Source organism: Caloenas nicobarica, chromosome 7 (assembly GCF_036013445.1).
Source record: "Caloenas nicobarica isolate bCalNic1 chromosome 7, bCalNic1.hap1, whole genome shotgun sequence".
Lineage (NCBI taxonomy): Eukaryota > Metazoa > Chordata > Aves > Columbiformes > Columbidae > Caloenas > Caloenas nicobarica.
Window position 1 is genome coordinate 4,503,880 of NC_088251.1, and position 16,680 is coordinate 4,520,559.

Sequence of the window (16,680 nt, forward strand, 5' to 3'; positions counted from 1 at the left end):
AATATTTAACCCAAAATTTACTGAAATAATTTGGCATTCCCCTGTGTTTCGTGTGTTCTGGATAGTTCGTTCAGAGAGCTGCTGCCCAGCACTTCCCCAGGTACCCTGTTCTCTGAGAGATAATTCCCTTCCACTGCGACAAAGCATCGCTGTGCTTCAGCTTCACCTGTCTTGCTGGTATCATGCATTTACCGGTATGTTCGAAATGTTGGAAGTGCTATAAGAGGAAATAAATGCGAATTAAAGACTTGCTGTAATTCACTTTTCGGATAAGTGGGGAAGCTTTGTATTTAAAACAGACAATTGAACAAAGAAAGGATTAAAAATAAACAAAATAAAATAAAATAAAATAAAACAAAACAAAATAAAATAAAATAAAATAAAATAAAATAAAATAAAGGTAACAAACAGAACCAAACCAAAACAAAACAAAACAAAACAAAGCAAAATAAAATAAAATAAAATAAAATAAAATAAAACAACAAAACAAAACACAATAAAACACAATAAAACACAATAAGACAAAAAAACTCAACATCAAATCAAATCAAATCATAACAAACCAAATCAAAATAAAGTAAAATAAAATGAAATAAAATATAACAAAGCAAAGCAAAGCAAAGCAAAGCAAAACAAAACAAAACAAAACAAAACAAAATAAAACAAAATAAAATAAAATAAAATAAAATAACATAAAACAAAATAAAATAAAGTTTAAGAAAAAAAAAAAATACGAGAAACTTATCTGTTGTTTAGGAGCCAAGCTCATATTGGCAGCCCCGGCGCTGGTCCTGCTGGTGCGGTGTGGCTCCCCATGCAGCGCTCTCTCCTGTCTCTAGAGGGCTGCCTTAAACCGCTGAAAAAGCGTCAGAAATATCGGTTTTCAACATTTTCTTTTTACCTCAGATTCCAGTTTCTACGTCACCCCCAACGAGCCACCGTCGTGGTATGAACTGGCTGGTGTCATGAGGCAGAAGCCAATGTCCTTTGGAAAGGGCTGTTGTCCGCGGCTCTATGCTTTGTCCGATGTTGTATGGGTGAACCAACAATGCTGAGATTAAGGTTAATATCAAGTCTTCTTGACATCGTGCATTTAGGCTCAGACTAGTGCAAAAGTGCAGGTTTATTATCTGGATGGTTTTCATTCCACAGCCATCTAATTGAGAAGGATTAAATCAGGACCCTTGAGTAGTCTTAACAACATAAATGCAACTCCGAAGCTGGTATTTACATGTGTTCGTAATACTTAGAAATCAAGGAATGCTCAGAAAGGGTCAAAATGAACCACTCTATTGTGTGTCCTTGTCCAAAATAATGCAACATTATGCTCTATTATACGTCATTACAAAACTAAATACAAAACAGATCGCATAATAGTCTATATTCAATTTTTGAGAATAGATCTATTGAGGAATATAAATTTCAACAGGTTTTTTTTTTTAAAAAAAGGAAGATATATTAAGAAGAAAACAGGAAATTATGTCAAACAGTAAGGACTTTTACTCTTGAAGCAGTTTATGTTGAAAACAGTCTTGTTTTGTAAATCTCACAACAAAAAAGAACTGGATCAGTTTTAAAATAAAACAAATTCAGTCCTTTTTCAAATATGGGAAATGCTTACAGAAAGCATGCCAACTTTTAAATAATTTGCAGCAAACTCTAGTCCCTCTAGCCCCCAGATTAGCGCATGAGCTAATTCAGAGAGAAAAGCAAAATAAACTGTTGCAGTTGTGTGGAAAAAAAATCATTATTCAAAACTTCAAAGATACTTGGAGGGCTCTTTTGAAATCAGCCAAAGAAACCTTGCTAGAGCAAAATCCCTTCATGGTTGTTTGGTTACTCCTGAAATCCAGCTTTCATGTCTAATTTTCATGTCTAATAATACTTTATAGTAGGCACAGGGGCGAAGAGGAGGTTAAGAGCCCTCGGGCCCCTCAGATTTGGCTTGTAGGCACTCAGGCAAGGTCATAGAATTATAGAACCATAGAATGGTTTGTGTCGGAAGGAACCATCAAAGGTCATCCAGTGCCCCCCTGCCATGAGCAGGGACATCTGCACCAGCTCAGGTTGCTCAGAGCCCCGTCCAGCCTGGCCTGGGATGGCTCCAGGGATGGTTCAGCCACCACCTCTCTGGCCAACCTGGGCCAGGGTTTTACCACCCTAAACATAAAAAATTTCTTCCTTATGTCCAGCCCGAATCTCCCCTCTTCTAGTTTAAAACCATCACCCCTTGTCCTATCGCAACAGGCCCTGCTGAAAAGTCTGTCCCCATCTTTCTTATCAGCCCCTTTTAAGTACAGAAAGGCCACAATAAGGTCTCCCCGGACCCTTCTCCAAGCTGAACAGCCCAACTTCTTTCCCTTGCTTAGTTTTGCTTCTCCTGGTTCAACCATTGTCTATCAGAGAATAGTAAATTAAGGACATTTTCTTCTCAAGAGTGCTCGACCAGCCCGCTGTGCTCGCCGTTCCCATGTAAGCCAAGCTCCAGAGACAGGATTAGCCTTGTTGCCCGAATGTCCCCTTGTCCCTGCGGGCCATTCTCTGAGGATGGGAGTGAATCTCACCTGCACTCCTTCCCTTGGGGTTCGAGCTTAATCTCAGAGGCACAAGGCACAAATAGTGGTATGGAAACCTTTTAAGGATGCTAACATCTTTATAAAAAAGGCAAATCTAGAATAATAAATAAATTCATATGTGCCAGAAGAAAGTTATGCAATATAGACACAAACACATTAAATTAATTTACAACTACTCCACTTATTACATGGCATTTAAACAAGTACCATCAATGGGATGCTTTTCAAAGCATAAAGGGGTTACACTTACTAAGCTGCTGCGAAAATTATAGTAAAAGAATCAAATACATTTCCTGGCTTAACCGAACATAGGATATGATTTCTCTAAGTACTGTCACTAGTGTTAAAAATATGTGGTGGGATATATATCAGTAAGAAGCATCTTCAAAGAGGATTAAAGTTTCAGATTTTTTTTTTCGTTGTTTCAGGCAATAATATATTGAATTCTTTTGGAGTAATTAAACTTGAAACTGATCCAGCTTTTTCTTTTTTTTTTTTTTTTCCTTCCTCTCTCTTTTTGGGTACAATGCTTCTTACAGTTTATAGCTAATTGGCAGGTGAGCAAGATAAGTAGCACTGAACACCACTTGATGCTGTTACCGCCTCAGGGAGAGATGGGCAGCCTGTTGTACAGGAAGAGGCTGCTCAGACACAGAAGATGAGCATAATGAATTTTCACCTGAGGAGGTAATGCAGTGACTTAACCTCCCACAAGAAATGAGACCTTGGTGTTCCATGAAATTTCTTATTGAGAGAGTGTTTCAGAGATGACAGCAAAGCTGCTTTGTGGCAACCTAAACACTAAAAAGCCTGTAGGTTGCTTTGCTATTTGGTTGAAATTACAGAATCAGACCACTTGACTTGCATTCAGACTTCGCTAATCCCCGTGGAGCTTTATCCCCTGTTTGTCATTAGCTGACTGCATTGACAGACTCCCCTGCTTGCCCTCCCTAACCAAAACAGCAACAAAAAACTCTTTTGCATCAAAAGAGAATTTTCTTTCAACTTTGATCACATTTCTTGCGGCGCTCAAGCCTGTTGCTTGGAGAAAATACGGTCGTGAGGAATGGGCAAATCATTATTATAATTACTCGTGTTACACCCCAGTGAGAACAAGCCTCTCCTAGTGCTCAGCTGAATTATAGAGCAGCAAATGCTTTAATTGATAGAGTTAGTGACAGGTCTGCTGGGCTTGGAGCTACAAGAAAGCCCAGGCACAACATCAGCACGTGGTGTGCCACCCTGGCTGCTGTCAGCAAGGGTGTTAAACATCCTCGGCCAGATAAGGGGATATGCATTGTGCTGCCTGCCAAAAGTGCAGATTTTATTGCACCAGCCCACTTATTTCACTGAACTTGGTAAGCAAGGAGCACAAAGGCTTACAGCTTGTGCAATGGAGCCTGTGCTAAAATACCATAGAATTATAGAATCATAGAACAGTTTGGGTGGGAAGGGACCTTCAAAGGTCACCTAGTCCAACCACCTGCCATGAGCATCACATCTGCACCAGCTCAGGTTGCTCAGAGCCCCGTCCAGCCTGGCCTGGGACGTCTCCAGGGATGGTTCATCCACCACCTCTCCGTGCAATCCGTGACAGTATGTTACCACCCTCATTGTAAAAAATTTCTTCCTCGTGTCTAGCCAAATCTGCTTCTGCTGTGCCAGTGGTTCTCAGTCTGACCCGCCTGGACAGAATCGAGGATCAAGGCAGGAGCAGATAGTGGCTGACTTGAAGTCACGCAATGGAGAAAATAGGACCCAAGTCTTCTGGCTGCCACTTGTTCCACTGACCCAGCCACATTATTTATCAGCCTGGAGCCTTTTATAAAAAATGAGATAAATAATAAAAAGCACTAATAAATACTAAGCAGAGACATGTGGTTGTTCCAGTCGTATAAAGACACCAGGTAGCAACGTTTACAGCAGCCAAGCAATGGACCAGGCTGCTAAGGAAGGCATGGAAAGCCAGCAGGCCGGATTGCAAACCCTAGGAAAATAACGAGCTTTGATATTTTTCAAAATTCAGTAATGGAATGACAGGAGGGGGAAAAAAAAAAAAAAAAAAAGAGGAAAAAAAAAAGGAAAGAAAAGTCAAATTACAAGCCTAGCCTTGCCTTCCTAAGCATGCTGAGGGAAAGAGGCTCCGGGTGTAAAGTAGCCCCTCACCCAAGGAGGTAACTCTGGTTTTGGAGTTTGATTAATCAGTAGAAGTCATGTAGAAAGTCGTTTGAAGTTAGGCCTTTAGCATAGTAACTTCAGCAAGTTCTTAAATGGGAGCATGTTCTATGTTTGAAATATTACTTCTAGTATAGGCTGAATTTCATATCCAAAGAAATGACTGATAGATAGAATTCAGAGTGTTTTAATTTATTTATCTGCACTTTTCACAGAAACTGATAGAAGCTAATCTAGTTACTCAAGGATCTACAGAAAATCTCTGAGCAAATTAGGACTAAAGTTCTGTTTATCCTGGACTCATCCTGTGCAAACCAATCTCACTTGCAGCTTCCACAGGTCACTGATAATAGCAGTGCACTAAAGGCAACTTGACTTCTGAGCTTTAGTAGTGGGGACTTTGCAAGAATATGCTCTAGAGCCTGGAAAGATAAAATGTGAAAATCTTAAGGCTAAGTTACGTATGAATTTAAAATGTAAACATTCTTCTCTTTATTTGTATGACTGTAAATCAGAAGCAGCCCCTACTAATTTCTATACCTCTTTATTAGTGTAAGACAAAATTAATTTCCACAAATCTGCATTAGTGTAAGACAGAGATGTTTGTAAGGGGCTTCACTACAGGTTTTATGATGTCACGACCAGCTTGCACCCTATTGCAAACTGTACAACTCAGAGCCACAGCCTAATTATGCCCAAATCACCATAATCCAAGGAAATATATCTTTGCTAAGTGTTAAAGATTAAAGAGAGGTTTTAATATAGGTGCATTACAAGAATTCAGGTTTCAGAGGCAATAGCCTAGTTAGCAGCAGAGGCAGGTTTATGGGATAAGCTACATCCAGTCTCAGGATCAGCAGCAGCTGGAAAATGGTAAATTTTAGTAATTCGTCCCATCTGAATGCCCTAAAACAGTCTGGTACCCAAGCAGGCTCCAAGCCTCACCAACCTGGAAAATCTAGGAGTGGCATGGTCAAAATCATCCTTCATTATTCAGCATTGGGACCACAGGTGGTGTCACAATTTTTGAGATGTGCAGATGTTCTTTTATTTCTGTTCTGCATGGATTCAGTCTTTCTGACTGCATAGCATTCAGATCTGAGCTTGGTTATGCCCTGAGAAACACCTGTGTGAGCTTTGGAAAGAAGGGGGGAACTTGATCTACCACCACTTTCATCTGGGAAAAGAATGACAAGATATGGTATTAATACATGCTAAAATAAAAGGCCTTTTTCTTACATTCCCAAGCATATAAGGAAAACTGCAGTGTATACCCTGTCATCTGCTGGAGACGTCATGAAAAATATAACTACATCAGCTTCTGAGACTGTAGTGCAAGGGCTATAATAAATACATAAATTGCTGTTGAGAATACCTGCACTCGTTTGAAAATATGCTTCTGCGTTTCCAAAGTGCCTCTGTATTTCATAAAGGTGATTGTTCTGAAATAGTAGTGCTAAATAAAAGCTTTTTAATTTTCCAGCCAGTACGAATAGAGTGATTTATCTTCCAGGTGAAGGAAGGAAGGGAAAGGATTATCTTTTTCACCTCCTGTGTTTAAAAGGTATCACATCAAACTGGAGATGACATGACGTTTACATGGATCACTGCTTCGTCATTCAAGATTCAGCATGGCTGAAAGATGTCAAGTGTAGGGCAAACACCTGCTTATGTCAAGACAGTAGGAGTTACACATTACATTTAAGACGGGTAAAGCGCAGAATGAAAGTGGGAAACTGAAATGAATGTGACGAATACGATGGATCTGCAACATAAGAAGGAAATGGGAATTTTCATACAAGTGGAATTAGAGCTTGTTCTGGCCTCAAATATATGGGGATGGCAGGGAAATTTTGCAGAGAGCTTCCCCAAAGCCATGTTCTCAATGCTGAAAGTGACTTAGAAAAAGGATGCGCACCTGATAGAGCAGCCCTGGTCCTATTTCACATTCCGTGCTGCTGGCTCCCCGCACCGCCACTAATGGGTCTCATGTGCATTAGCGGGTAATGAAGTTAACAGAAGTATCTCTGCCCGTATCTACCATCCTCAGCTCAGACTTTATTGGGTCCAACACTGGGAGAGCAGCAGGAAGGAGGGGAAGGAGCATGCTGCTCTGTGGAACCAAAAATTAAAAAATAAAAATTAAAAAAAAAAAGAAAGTTGATGTGTAAGCTCCGATTTATTTGAAGGTGCAGCAAAACTTTAGTGTTTTACTTCATCAGGGCTCCCAAACCTTTCAGAAATGCTGCTTGAGGACTTCCTTTCATGTTGTGAGGCCACTGCAGTGATGCAGCCGAGGAAATTACAGCGGAGCAGAGTGTACCCACTTGGACAGGATGGCCTTTATCTTTTTCTCTCTGCCTGCTATCACTTGTAGCCTGAGACATTAAACTCTATCCCAGGCTAAAAAAGCCTTCCCTTTGTTTTTAAAGATAAGGGATGACAGCTTTGTAAAACTGGAAGGCTTGGAGGTCCTTTAAATATAGTTTACAGAAATGCTGCTTTGGCTTTACAGCACTTCTGAAGTCAATCAAAGAACAGGGCAGAGAAGACCGAAAGTCTGCATCCAGCTATTTTCTTGGAGTTACAGCTATTGATTACAATTGGCATTGCCTATCAGACCATTTAATCTAATGAAATTGTTCTTGAATGACACTACTGAAATGAAGATGAGAGTGTAGCCAACATGGAAGGAAAGATTAAGTGTTGGAAGAGGCAATAGTTAGACGTCATGGTACAGATGTGTTTGTTAACACATATTCTGTGTTGACTGTGTTGGGTTCAGCTGTATTCCTGCAGAAATTCTGTTATTTCACCAGGGGTAATGCAAAAGGAGAATGGTTAGTAGTTTTCCTACTATTTCTACAAGTGTTCTACCACACAATAAATTTATAAAGCTGTCAAGTCCTAATGCTGAGTCAATAACATATTATTGATTAGGAGGCAAATATAGCTCTCAAAGTCTCATAGATAATTCTGTTACTTGTGGCTTAATACAAAGGCAGAGAGTTAATTATTTATACTGCTCATGGGGTTCACTAAATGAGAGCTGCGATTTGCAAGATGAGATGGAGTCATAAATTAATGCTTTGTAAAAATTCTTCTTTAGTCAAAGCCAAAAGAGAAGGTGTTTGTGGGATGGAGCAGCAATAGACATCACTGAAACCCAGTAGGTCATACTGCTTCTGGAGAGCTTCCCATCACTCAGAGATAATTACACAAAAGGGCTGCACTCTATTGTGGTTTTACTCATGCCTTTTCCCCACCCTATATATAATAACATGTCTGGTTTTTGTCTCATTTCCGTATAAAAATGATCAGAGTTTCAGTTTATCTGCTGAAACACCACTGCACATGTGAAGACACTGGTCTGTCGTGTCTAAACCTGACACAAAGCCCAGAATCATTCTAGTAGTCTTGGGGTTTTATTTTTAAATTAACATTATCTATTCTTGACTCATATTAATCTGTCATTAGACCCAAAAAAGAGAGGGAGTACTTAGTCCCACAGACTGTTTTTAAGTCACCTTTTCAAACCAGATCATTTTGATTACTTGCCTCAGCTAGAAAGGGTCTTCAGAGCCAGCTTTAGAAAAGGAATATTTCTAGTCAGAACAAAGGTGCAAGAGATAACGTGATTGCCCTCAGACAGCCCTTCATTGATTTTAAATTATGTTGCAGTATTTCACTGCATTTGCCAGTAAAGGATGCCTTTAGAAGAGGATGAAGGCAGGTCTGCTCCTGCAGCAGTGGGCAACTGCCCTGGGGAACACCTGCAAACTCCCTTCCTCCACCCATCCCAGCTTTGTCTTCCCATTATTCCTCGGTTACTTCTCAAATTTATGTTGTCTTCTTCCCTATTTAAACCCTGAAATTCTGTCCCAGCCATCTTTTGTAACTGCAGCCACCGCATCTTCCTTCAAAGCTCTTGGGTTACCTGCTGCCTCTGTTGCTCAGATCTTCAACCACTTCACACTTTTGTTGGAGCAATTAGCTGTTAAGTGTTAATTGATGGACTACAACTGATGTGAGTGTTCGGCCTCATGGCTCGTGACAGCGAGAGTTTTGCTATTGTGCCAGACAAAAGAACGGAGGTAACTGGTGTCTCCTATCACCTTACACGCAAAGAGTGTCTGGGAGATATAGGGGTGAATTATTGATGGGGAGGGGACCTGCTGGGGCACCTGCCTGGCTTGAGTGGGTCTTGGCATCTGAGCTCGAGTACGAGACACTGGGAAGTAACTCAGGAACGAACAACCCTTTTAATAAATTACAGGCGAAAATCTCTTTGGCCAATGAAAAGGTTAAATAACAGTGATAAGTGAGTCCTCCTGTCTCCTTTCCTCCTCCCCTCCCCACACTGCAAATTTAATAAGCCAAAATCAAAACCATCTAGGCCTGGAGCTTTCTAAGATTTAAGACTTTAAAATGTGAAGCACCTCATTATATCTGCCTATTTTCAATAAAAAGGGAAGATAACTGGTGTCACGTCAGTGTCTTATCTGTGATATTTGTTTGACTTCTATTTCAAAAGTGCACTGCTTGCTTTTTCTGGTGCTGGAATCAAACACTTCTGAATTGTACAGTATAAGAAGATGTATCAGTTTTCACTTAAGAACTTTAAAAAGGAGACCAGTCTGTGTTTCACTCTGTAGAAATAAAGAACTATTGTACAGTACAGCGTATAACACTTGCAACATGGCCAATTGACTTCCTTCCTATTAATCAACTACGCTGTTTACCTTCTTATACAAACCATTTCAAAACCATTAAAACTAAGAGGATTAGCATCACATTTCTGGCAAAATGCACCTTAATTTCAGCAAATGCTACTTTCACTCTCTGAGGAGATTTAAAAAACCTTGAAAGAAATGGATTCTTTATTGTGGCATATTCTCTGAAACAGGTATAAATCATATCTCCCATTTAAAAAAGGAGGGTGAGGGGGAGAAGAAAAGGGATAGAAGAAAACAATTCTCTCAATCCAGTGAGAGAGGACTGCAAAAGAATTAAATTACCAAGAAGGAAAAAATTTCAAAGCAATCCTGAAATGTGAGTTAAATCCTGACAACGTGAAATGATTGTTCTGCCCTGGTGATATACAAATAGTTCCTACTTTTGTAGCTTGTTTTTAGCTGGGAATGGTTCACTTGGTCTCCAAATAACAGCACAAGCCAAAAGTTCCCAGCCCAAAACTCCCCTTTTCATAAGCCCTGGTAATATTTCTGGTACAGACAAGTAGAAGTGCTCACGTCATTTGTTCTAACTTAATTTTATTTAGCTTCCAGTCTTGATCATAAAAGTTTTTGCATAGAATTGAATGGTGGAAAAAAATTGTTCCAAATAAATTCCTGTCTGCTCTAGCATAAACACCAGGTAGCATCAGTTTAAATGTTTGCCTTGTGCCACTGCAGCCACGCATCGTCCTTCGTCAAATGTGAGGTTTAAGAGATGTAACAACTATTCACATATCTGAGAAACAAAATGTGTCATAATAGCACACTAAGTGGATATAGTAGAGATCTAACACCTAAAGGACACATATGCCCACACAGAGACACAAGAAAATTATATATAAGCAAATATAACAGAAAAATTTGCCTCTGAGTTTTATTAAGATAAATTCTTCATGAAGGGAGATAAAAAGAAGAGAATTTCAGTGTTTCCAGGAACTCGTCATGGAGCATCCCATGAAATGAGAATACGTGATGAAGTCTTTATCTGGATAACCAATAAATAAACACCAATAATTCCACATGTGACAAATAATGTTGCCAAAGATGCTGCAGAGCCCTCCATGCAGGGCTGGCAGATAATGCAGGACAAACAGGAGTTCCATTCCCTGCAGAAACTTCATCAAGAGACACTTTGGGCTGTCCCAGAATGACAAAAATGACACTTGAGGGTGGATTAAGGTGTCTACTCCGTGTGCAAAGGCACCAGAGATTAGGCATATTAGACAGATTATTTTCCTGTTCTATTCTAATAATTTCTAGCGGCAAATTTGCTAATTGGTCGCTGAACAAGTGTGTCCAGAGAAACACGTAAAATTCCTCTTGTGAGTAAAAAAAGGTAAGTTCGAGCCCTACATGTCACTATTTTTTAACACTGTTACTAAATTCCATCTAAATCTTTGTCATTTGTTCATAATAATGAAAAATAGCTTTTTCGCCCCATTTTCATTAAATAATTTGAGCTTGCTGATCAGGTCAGAGAGTGAGAGGCAGTATTCTGCCTTCTTCATGCCATTCTTGAAAAATAGAGATTGAGAAGGTGGAGGGAAGAATTCACAGAAAATATTTTTTTTTATTAATGAAGTAGAATTAGAAGTAATTTTAAAGCCACACATTTCCAAGAGAGGCAATGTGTTGAAGACAAAAATTTCAAGCAAATGTTTTCATTTTAACCATTTTTTTTTTCAGCTAACTCTGCTTAAATCATGTGGAGAAATAAGACAACAGCTTCTCCAAAGGGAAATTGCAGCCTGATGATAGAAGATGCCAGCTAAAATACCACTGAAGTTCAAAGCCCAACCTACTGACTGTCTTTCCAGTTATATATGGGTATTGCTCTGTGATTGCTGGCTTGGGATCAGGCTTTTTAAGGTGCATAATTTTTCAGAGAGACCTTGAAGATCAGTCTCTGGGGTCTGGTGATGATGGCCCCTTCTGTCTGACAAGATAAATGGTCCTTTATAACTCTTGTCATATCATGTAGCTGGCATCAGGAAATTAAGATAAAACTTTTTTTGCTGGCATTGCATTGTTATAGGTCTGAATGACTAAACTCCTTGTTGCTGGGAAAAGACTGGCTACGCCGGGGCGTTTTTGTTGAACAAAGGACAAAACCTCACCAAGTGATAGCTTGGAGGAGCTATCCTGTTGCTCCTGTAGCTTGGGGTAACAGATATTAAAAACAAACTGCTTATCTCCCATAGCTAAAAAAGTCAATTGCCTGGGCTCGTTGATCAAAAAGAAAAATCGTATGTAAACACAGAGCCTTAATGCCAATTTAGTCTGAACAGTCTGCTCAAAGTGAAGAGTTCCTATGTTGGAACTTCTTCATGAAAAAAAAAAAAAGTCTTAAAAAATAATGTTTACCTCTGTTTGAGAAAAAACTTCTGACGGCAAGTAGTTTGGGTTATTATCACAGCGCTTCCTGATCAGTGGTGCACAAAACACTGACACAGAGAGTATGGAAATAACTTTTTCACACAGAGAAGGCTTCTTCACCAGGTTGTAACAAACGTTTTTTTTAATATTGTTTTTGTATTGCAATGATAGTTAGAGATATTCTAGAAATACAGTTGAGAAAGATAATTTTGCATTCAGGAGGATGCTGGCAAAAAAAAACCCCAAAAGACGATAACAGCCTAAGCAGCGGTCCATGCCCTGCTCCACTGCTCCAGTCCATCCTGTAGGTCTCCCATGGTATAAAAATACTGAGGATTTTACAAGCACCATCTTTTCCAAGTGCCTTCTTTTCCAAGTCTTAAATTTCTTTCTATACCTTTTGGAAATGCAAGCTTAGAGCTGCAGCTTCTCCTTTTTTTTGCACAATCAGGAAGAAAAAATATATGGGAATTTCAGCATCATCTCTCACATAGCTGCTTTCATAAATGTAGCTCTATGCTTCTTCTGCAACAAAAGATAAGCTCCAGTAACCCAGCTCTGTGCTGTGTCTGATGGCCATTACACAGATAATACTGCGAGAACTGGAGGCTTAGCCTTGATAAGCTGGACTTGGCTTAGCTGCTGTGAGACCCCGTCTGAGCCGTGTCAGCAGGGAGCTGCCTTTGGAGCTCGCTCTGCGTTTTGCATTGCAAAGTGTTTACCGTGCAGCTCTAAGCTGGATATGAAGAAAGGGATAAAGAAGCCCAGCTTAAACCCTTGTTTTTGTCAGAAGAGTAAAAGGTCATTAAGCTCAGCCTTTTAAGCTGGCTAAGAGAAAGCCACAATAGATTCAGCAAGATATACTGTATATTAAAAGGTTCCCGATTTTTTCAAAATGATAACCTGCTGAAGGAAATGATGTCCTCCGCCACAGTACCTGGTTGTCTAATTGCAAACCATGCAACCTTATCCCCCCAGAGATTTACGGATAAAAAAACCCCACTGTCATCACCTCCACCCTCCCTGGCTCCGCTCGCTCTGTACAGCAGGTAAGACAAGAAACTGGGACTGGAAGATTTAAATAGATAGTGTACATTTGAGAAACTGGACAATTACGAACACCAGCATGGACACGCGTGCAGCAGGAATGTAACAAGTTAGTGACAAGAGGCTTTTCAGCTGAATACCAGCAAAATAAATAACAAATGTGACTTTGCGGGAACACGGTAGCCCTGAGTACTTCAATTCAGGCAACCAATGAAAGTACCCATCTGGATAAAGTTTTAAAAGTTATTAAAAAAAAAAAAAAAAGGTGCAAAATTCAATATTTCCGTGGCAATCTGGATGGCAAAGCTCAACAGTGCGAGGAGGTGAACTGGAATAACCTTCAGTGAGGGCTCTTCTGTTTATACATTTCTTCTAAGACTGCAAGAGGTTATTCTGACCCCTAAAAGGCTGAGTCCAAGCCTGTCCTAGTGCTGATGCTTCTCTGTACAGAGCAGACATAGAGGAGTTTAATGAAGCTGTGCAGCTTTCTTGTAGGGAATGCAAACCTCAGAAATAGGTTTGAAAATGATGTCTACTAGTGGTACAGCTGTACTGTTACTGTCACGCTTGCTAGCGATGACCACCATAGATCAGGGTGCTGGTAAAGCAGTCTTGCTAAAGCTAGGACTGGTTGGACTCAACGATCTTAAGGGTCTCTTCCAACCAAAATTATTCTGTGATTCTGTGATAGAAGAGGGCAGATATTTTTCTGCTGAACTGATCATCTGCATGAGCCTTTTGGGATCTTTGGGCATTTCTTAGTCCTCTCAGTTGCGATGATAGTCAAACTCTCCTGGTCTCTTCCACTTTGACTTTGCTGCTTTTTAAGCTTTCTTGCTCCGTAGTGTTTGTGGCAAACCATGTCAGCAGGCTGATGGTCATAGGGCATTTCCTTAGCTCAGCTTGAGCCTAGGTAAATCCAACTGGTGTTGCAGCCCTAGGCAATCAAAACCTGCAAACCTTAGGAAGAAAACCTCAGGTGTTTTCCAAATGGTGCAAATTTCATGCTTGCATTAGGACAGAGTCCCTCTTCCAATCTCTTTTTTTGTATTTGTCCTCCTGCCTTCCAGGACTCCAGTCCTGGACAGGCAAAGGTTTATCTCCATTTGACCCATTCCTAAATCCTAACAGAGAGAAAATCCTGTGTTGATTCTGTAGTCTCCTGTCTGGTTAATCCCACTCATGCTGGGATTTGTCTGTAGGATTTTGGTGACGCTGAAACCCAGACAATAATATGGGGAAAATACTGCAGCAAACCACAAACTTCTTCAAGTTTCATGAACCAGAGGTGGAAAGCAACGTTGTGCAAAGTGCACACGAACGCACAGGTTTGGGGAGGGCAGTGCAAGACAGTGACAGCCCAGCTTTTGTCAGATCTTTTCTCTGCCCTTCTGTGGCTCCAGTGCACTAATACTTACCTCTTGTATCATCCCTCAGTGCAAAATGTTTATCCGCAGACAACTTCTTTCTTGTCCATGTTATGAATGTGACTGTATAAGACTTTTTCCAGTGCTTGGCACTATTATGGAAGACAACATTTTGGTTTGTTACTGCCTTGCAGAGCTAGGGAGACTTTGTATAAATATTTTTCTGAGGTTTTCCCGTTTTGATAGGCGGAGGAGGAAAGTCGAGATGAATTGAGAAGGCGCTCAGAGGCAGCAGTCTGAGGTTACCTGCTGGAATCACCCTTGCTGTAAAACAGGACAGCCTGTGAGATTCTGCTAAATCCTGTGATGAGTTTCACAGAATCACAGACCGGTTGGGGCTGAAGGCACCTCTGGAGATCATCCCGTCCAACCCACCTGCTCACGCAGGGTCACCAGAGCAGATCACACAGGTCGGTCCAGGCGGGTTTGAATGTCTCAGAGAAGGAGACTCCACAACCTCTCTGGGCAGCCTGGTCAGGGCTCTGGCACCTCACAGCAAAGAATTTTCTCCTCATGTTCAGATGGAACCTCCTGTGCTTCCGTCTGTGCCCATTGCCCCTCATCCTGTCCTTGGGCACCACCGAGAAGAGTCTGGTCCATCCTCTTGACACCCACCCTTAAGACATTTGATCACCTCTCAGCCTTCTCTTCTCCAGGCTGGACAGACCCAGCTCTCTCAGTCCCAGGTTGCTCTTTCACTGCATTTGTCTAGAAATCAGAGTCTGTTCCTTGCATCTCCATCACTCCCCTTGAGTAGGAAGATCTTTGGAGGGATCCACTACTTGCTTATGTACTTTTAATACCTGTCTCTGCTGCACCTATTTGCTCTGTGTGGGACAGGAAGAGCTTTACTCCAGAGCTCGCCTTTGCTGCAGTGGGTGGTTGATGTTCTCAGCTGCTCCAAAGCTCAGCTCATAATTACATCCAGCCTTAGGGTGGCTGGCTGGGATTGCTGAGCATCCAGCTCCCTGGGTGCGTTCCCTTGGCTGCACCATCAGGGTAGTTTCACATTCATTCTGCTACCAGGGGAAGGATGAAGGAAGTGTAATAGGGAGTGAAGATCTAGCTGTCTGGTGCAGGAGTGTATTAATTGAACAAATTTTTATGGCTGTGGAAGTTTAAATGACTTTTCTGCCTCTAGGCTTTCTGCGCAGGATTGTATATTCAGGTGAATGAAACATATGAGTTAGGCTGGGTGAACGCTTAGCAAAACTAAAATCTTTAGCTAGATTTGCCACCCCTGACCTTCATACACATTTATTTGGTCTCATTTTAGAAAACCATCATTTCGCTGGGCTTAGCATCAGGTTAGGGTGAGAGAGGGCAGAGAAAACTGGATGAGGGGAAAAATGCCAACTTTTATTTCTGCTGCTTCTTCCTCTCCCCGCCTGACCCCAGAAAACACTTTTTCTAAGGTGATAGGCAAGGTGAGCAGGGACTTGGCAGAGCTGGGTATATGCACTTTTCTAAGCATCAGCTCTGCAGACATGAAGAGCTAAACCTGTCCTCCAAACTCAGCCCAGGAGGAAGCTGTTTGCAGACATGGACAGTGTGAAGGTGGCTGACAGGGTCATAAGTCACCTCACACAAGTCACTTCATCCCTTTTTCCTATCTCAGTTGTTTGAGATAAAAAGTAGTTTGGGATGGGAGTTCTCTGTAGCCCTAGGGCTGTAAAAAAAAAATGAGGCTCTGACCCCAGAAATGCAAGTACTGACAGACAGCTTGTGAGCATTTCTTCTGTAGATTTGCATGGGGAAAACACACATCTAATTTCACAACCTTTAGCAGCTCATTTCAACCTTCTCTGTATCACAAAGAAATGAGACTCTCAGCAACCTTGTAGGCACAACCTTGCCAGAAAAAAAAAAAAAAAGAAAGAAAAGAAAAAAAAATCTGATCTCACCCTTTTACTGGCAAAAGAGCAAGACCAAATATAGAATCACAGAATCACAGAATGGTTTGGGTTGGAAGGGACCTTCAAAGGTCATCTAGTCCAACCCTCCTGCAAGAAGCAGGGACAAATCGTCCAAATATAGACGATTTCTCTGTATGTTGCCCAAGAAGGCTACAAACCCTGACTTCCCAGGCAAAAGGCTAGGGGGATGAGCTATTAACATTTGCAAAGGTAACACCTCTCTCATTATCTCCCCGTCAGGCTCTCACAGTCTATTTAGTATCATTCAAGAGTTCACTGAGATGAAAATAATGACAAAAAATACTGTGACAAGATAAAGTACAGTGCTATAAAAATTCTCTACAGTGCTATAAAAATTAGATTCTTAGCAGAAAAGGGAATGAAGAGGTAATTTAGTAAAAGTGATGGATGAACCTCGGAAGGTTCA